This window comes from Cyprinodon variegatus, unplaced genomic scaffold, assembly GCF_000732505.1.
Source record: "Cyprinodon variegatus isolate N-32 unplaced genomic scaffold, C_variegatus-1.0 Scaffold782, whole genome shotgun sequence".
In the NCBI taxonomy this organism is placed as follows: Eukaryota; Metazoa; Chordata; class Actinopteri; order Cyprinodontiformes; family Cyprinodontidae; genus Cyprinodon; species Cyprinodon variegatus.
This window is the reverse complement of record NW_015151235.1, coordinates 122,571-128,812: the sequence shown is the minus strand read 5'-3', so window position 1 is coordinate 128,812 and position 6,242 is coordinate 122,571. Positions and strand designations below refer to the sequence as shown.

The 6,242-nt window shown below is 36.7% G+C and overlaps 1 protein-coding gene across 1 annotated transcript in view; it reads left to right on the top strand.

The window, feature by feature from the left end:
• The first annotated feature begins 381 nt into the window (after positions 1-381).
• pam (peptidylglycine alpha-amidating monooxygenase) overlaps positions 382-6,242 on the top strand; it is a 54,911-nt gene continuing 49,050 nt past the window's right edge. The window contains exon 1 of the mRNA XM_015396206.1: positions 382-537. The gene's annotated coding sequence lies outside the window, so the exon portion shown is untranslated. The remainder of the gene's footprint in view (positions 538-6,242) is intronic.

Here is a 6,242-nt window from a genome sequence, read left to right as displayed (position 1 = left end):
GTATAAAATAATGAATAAAACCCCACAATTTTTTTTTTTTTTTTAAATAGAAATGTTTCTTTTTTTTAATAGATATGTTCAAACTTTTGGGATGATATAGTCTGACAAAGAGTACATTTATATACATGTTTAGGCCAGAATGATTTGACATTTAAATATGAATTCCCTACGACTTTAATGTGTTCCCTGTATATACTATATATGATATGTATAAATGAGCGATTTTAGAACTGTTTATGGGAGCTAATAAGATGTTAATAATAACAGATTCTTATTTTAATCGTCAAACTAATAAATGTCAGTACCGCCTGCCATAGTTCCGGGGGCGGCGTCAAATCATACGTCTACATCTCTTCAGCGTCTAGGTATGCTCTCTGCCTCGCCTCTCTCTGTTATGCTTCAATTATGGCCTATTTGGTGCTTTTACTCTGAAAAAGGAAGTGTAGACGTCATTGCTTATTTATATTAACAGACGAAAAAAGAAGAAAAAAAAAAAAACAATCGTCACCTGGACAGACGTGCAGCTACCGCCAGCAGGTATTTTGTTTTGTTTTATTAAGTGTGTTAATCCTATTGACGAGTGGTCTCTTCCCGTTTGGTTCAGTTTAAATGGAAGTCGTTTAAAAAGAAAGGAATTCGAGAAAGCTAACATTAGCATGCGGAGCTTATTAGCCATTTATAAGAGGCTAACACCCGTAGAGCATTTTTAAAGCTCAGGTTTAGCTTTCTTTTAACCACGGTTAGCTACATTTTAGCCCCTTTTTAACAGGCGTAACACGCCAGTAGCTTTATAATGTTTGATATTCTTATCCTCTGTCTTAGATTTGCTGTATGTTACTGATGTTTGTTGCAAAAATTATGCCCAATAAAATCGCCAGAAACATTAACTTCGTATTTTTGAGCATTAGAACTCGTGTAATGTTCACAATTTCTGATTCATTTGCAACTGGCTGTCAGAAAGCATCAGAGAAAAGAAGTTGCAGGTAGCAGATTGGTGGTGATATATAAAACAAACAGAGTCCACATAGTTTTTTAGTCATGTTTGACGGTGTAACGTCGCAGACAGGAGTTGATCACGTCCTCCCTCAGTGGGAAGAGCTGTTTCCATAGTTTCATTTTTGCTCTCAGGTTGTTATGTTAGCACAGCGCTGACCTTCAGCCTGTTTCCTCTTCAATCCACCACTCTGTCAACAGCGATGAGTCACCAGGAAAGCAGAGCAACTCTCAACAGTATCTACATTTAAAAAGGCCTTCATGCTGAAACACATCCTTTAAAGTTGTATCAAAAACTAATTTTACGCCCGAAAGAATATTGATATAAATTTAAAATGGCAGCAAAATTATCTGTAAAAGTACTATAGAGTATTAGGGCCAGACTAAAGAGAATATTGTTTTTGATAGTTTGTAGTATTATGAGAACAGTGGTGTCAAAAGTACACACATTTGTTACTTAAGTAGAAGTATATATACTGCAGTTTAAAAACACTCTGGTAAAAGTTGAAGTATCAGCTTGACCTCTTTACTCAAGTAAAAGTGGAAAAGTATTGTGCTCCAAAAACTACTTAAGGTATAAAGTAACCTTTAAAAAACAGCCTGATACCACTATATGAATTAACAACCCCAATTTTTATAGCCTAGTAAACTAGCCCCACCCGCCAGCGCCCAAAATCATTTTTGCCTGCGATTGATCTAGCCTCGATCAATGCCCCAAGCCCTAGAACTGGCAGGCCAATCACAACACAGAGATGTGTTTTGAACTTCTGGATGCAAAGTAGGCGGGGGTTTTGAGGGCGTGACGAAAAAGCTGCATGACGCTGGAGAAAGCGCAACGAGGAAGATGGCAACAGCTATTGAACAGTAGCTAGCACTGCAGCAGCAGCAGCATTCAATGGATCGCTCCATTGAAAGATAAAAGTTCTCTTTTCTGTTGCTGTTGTCATTTGAGGCAAGAATATTATACTTTAAAGCGTCACTATATGGTCCATTCACCAATTTAATGCGTAATTTAAAAAACTATTTCCAAAGTTGAGAGGACCGTGGCAACCAGCGGAGCTCCGAGGCTAGCCAGGGCTAACCGTAGCCCATCTGCAGTGGCCCTCTCTCTGCATAGCCATGTGTGAAGGACCGCTGGCTCTGATGGCGATTTTTTACTCAGCTTTGAAATCGGTTTTGGAAGGATTAGACTTGGGTTTTTCGTTTAAACGTGAGCAGTAGAAGGCTTTACGCACATTCATTTATAAGAAGGACGTATTTATCGTTTTACGGAAAGGCTGTTTGTTTACCCCCCCCCACCAGCTTTCTGTCAGGCTTACTACGTTACAGTCAGTTACGCTCATTGGTCAGAGCGTTGGCCAATAGGCACAGACATGGTTTGTAAAACAACAAGTTTGTTCTCATCAACAATATTCCGATCGGGGCCAGACTAAATTACACATTTAATCTTAATCCATGTATGGTTCGTTCTTTGTTTTTTTTTTTCGTTTCAAAACAAAAACGAAAAAACAAAACAAGCATGTGGGTTTTCTGTTTTTCCATTTTTTAAAACCTAAACCGAAAAAATGAAAAATCAAACTAATAGAAAATCAACAGCGTATGAGTTTTGTTTTGCCATCTAAATGAAAATTTTGATGAACAGTTTTGAAAACTTCGGCTTTCATTCTTTTCTTGCTGTGTGTGTCAACTTTCACGGTTGCTAAGCAACAGAGCATACGGTGGTAAAACCCCCCGAAGGGTAGACCTGTTCGAATTCACGGCCAAAACACTTCTGTCTCCTTATTTTCACGGACGAGTCTAGGTAGGATCCAGGTCTAGGTAGACCGTGTCTTTGGAGGATGCAGCCCAGGATTTCAAACAGAGCTAAACGTTTCCATTTTGGTAGTGCTAACTGAAAAAGTTATTCTTCTTGTGGATTGTAATGGCGGTTGGCAAGAAATTGAAGGCGTACATTACCGCCACCTACTGGTAACTAAAAAAAGTTATGTTTTGGGAGTTCAGGTCTTCATTTCCAGTTCTGCCATAAGGTTGAATTAACAACAAAATAAAAGTTCTGTCTTTGGTTTAACCATTGCAGTTAAAAAAATCCCAAAACGTACCCTTTTTTCATTTTTGCAAATGCCGTTTTTCTAATTTCGTTTTAAAAACGGAAAAACGAAAAAAAAAAAACATTTTTGTTTTGTTTTTTCGTTTTTGTTTTGAAACAAAAAAACCAAAGAGCGAACCATACACGGATTAATCTCACATTTAGTCTGGTTTATCAGGCTAGTACTTAAGTACAGTAACAGAGTATTTGTACTTCATTACTTGACACCTCTGTATGAGAATAAATTAGAATTACGAAAATAAAGTCATAATATTGTAAAGTCGTTATAGTACGAGAATAAACTGGTAATATTAACACAATGAAGTCAGAATATTACGATATGAATATAATAATATTACAAGAAAAAAGTCCATATTATTTAATGAGAACTCATCCCCTGCAGTGAAATGAGGACTGCTGAGAATCCTGTGAAGTTATACTTTCATATTAGTTTTACAAATAAGGAAATATTAAACCTTTTAGACCACTAGCATCAAATTATTATTATGACAACGTAAACGGAGCTTACATTTGGTGGTTTGTAGTTTGACTGTGTTGGTCAGATATTGTTTGAAGATGTCTTTTCTGAAACGATCTGGCGACTTTATTCTATCATGACTTAGTCCTAAAAATATTGTGACTTTATTATTGTGATATTACCAGAATAAAGTTGTACTATTAACACTTTGATCTTATTGTATTAAAACTTTTTTTTTGGGATAATATTACGAGAGAAATATACAAAAAAAAATAGGGGAAACTTTATTCTGATTATTTTATTATAATTTGTTTTTAGTCTGGCCCTTATACTCCATTGTAGTAAAAGTCAAACAGGTCACAGCATTTTGAGATAAACTTAGATTTTTTACTTAAATCTGTAAAAAGTCAAGAATCCCAAGATTGACTTAAAATGTCTGATGGGTTTTAGGTCCTGGGATCTAACATTTTAGAGATATTCTAGAATAAAAAAATCTTTCTTTTAATGGTAAAAAATAAATACCAGGTAAATAACTTGTAATAGCTGTTTTGTTCATACAGATGGTTACTTTTGCAACCGTAAAATGTTAGAAAAAGACATTCAGCTATTTGCAATGAAACAGTGTGATGTGGTTTTATTGATATCCTCTCATTTTTAAGGACAAGGAGTTACCATAACTAGCATAACACAATATTGGAGCTGGCAAGATTAAGATTAGTTTGATGAGTGATGACTTCTTGGTTTATTAAAAAAAATTGTAATAGCAATAGATCCAATAGATCCAAAGCAATTGTCATAAGAAAATGTCCTGTTAATTGTGGGTTTATTTGTGGGTTTAAGGTTTTAGTTGCCTATTTATTGCTTGCAAGGTAATTTGTATATGGTTTTATTTACAAACTGGATAGTGTTCTGTCAGAACTTTTTGAGAAACCAGAGTTTTTCTTTTACCTTTATAATAAAAAACTAGCTTTGACTTCAGTCATCCTCTCTGGCTGGTGCCCTTAAAGATTTGGTGACCAGACGTCCCCTATATCCTGACGTCCCCTATATCCTGGGACAGCCCTCGTTGTGGACCTCCTGTCCTCAGCTTAAGCTGTCCCTGGAAATGGCCCAGATTTTTACCATTTTATGAATGAGGGGGAAATTATGTATGTTCTACCATAATTAAGGTAGAATGAGCGTGAGAGCATGTTGTAATTTATACTTTCAGGTGGTTAGTTATTAAAAGTATAGTTATTATAAGTTGCTTTGCCTGTTTATGGTTGTGATTATAAGCATAGGCTTCCAGGCCAAGCTGTGCTTTTCTACTACTCGGCTTGGATGAGAGTTTCTCATGAAAAAATAGGGATTTGTAACAGGAGACAAGATCTGCATGATCTCAGAATGATGGAGGAAGAGATAACCAGCTGTTTAATGGACATTTATTATGTCTTTGATTTTAGTTTCAAATATTGTGTGGTAATTAGCATTTTTAGTATTTATACAGGTGAGATAAATAATCTTAATGATCTTAAATTATTTAAATTTACAAAATGTCAGTTTTTGTTTATTTTTAACTTTTTGGAAGGGCTGAACCAATCAGATTAATATTGATTAATTGATTATTGAAATAATTGTTAACTACTTTAGTATAGAGAAGACTGATTGTAGATGCAGCCAAGAGGCCCATGATCACTGGATGAACTGCATAGATCTACAGCTGAAGGAGGAGACTCTGTCCTTAGGAAAACAGTCATGCATATACTTGTCAAATCTTTCCTTCTTGGAAGAAAGCCATTTCTTAAAGATATCCTTAAAAAGCATTTTTTAAAGTTTGCCACATGGAAGACATAGCAAACATGTGGAAGAAGATGCTCTGGTCAGATGAAACCAGTGGTGTCAAAAGTACACATTTGTTACTTATGTAGAAGTATAGATACTGCAGTTTAAAAACACTGGTAAAAGTTGAAGTATCAACTCTACCTCTTTACTCAAGTAAAAGTGAAAAAGTAACCTTTAAAAAGAAACAGTCAGATGCCACTATATGAATTGAAAACTACATTTTTCGACTATTTCGGAAAATTTTTTGAGAAATGGCTGTAGGATGAGGGAGGTCTTGTTGGTTTCCATCTCCATACGCTCTCGCCTGTGTCCGACCTTTCAGACATTTCAATCTTCATCTTTTTTGGTGGGATAGTCTCTCATTCATAATTCTTCCTGTCCGCTGAACTGCTGCTAGTTTTTCTCACATGCCTGGAAGATGTCTAGTGCTGCTACCACAGATGAACTCGCTCTCCAGATGAAATTGAATGATTCAGATTAGCTAGAATGACTAGAAGGGGTAGAGCGTAGCCACCTGTGGCCCGGGCTGCCTATCACAACTCCAGTCCGGCGCGCGAGGGGTCTGAAAAGTCTCTAAATATAGCGACAAAGTCGCTGAGTTGGCAACACTGCACGGGCGACCGGGCAGCCAGGGCGGCATCTTTATAAAGGAGGGCGGGACGCGCGCTTGGAAAAAACATAACTGGCACTTGGAGTGGGTCTCGCCTGGGGAGTGAACCGCCACTGATCATCTCTCTCTCTGTCTATATAAGACAGTGGCGGGCCGCCACAGTCTCACTCATTAATGGGAAACACTGTTTATAAACAATAAACTGAAGCTAAGAGTAACAAGTAACTTTTGTTTTAAGCATGTAAGGAATAGAA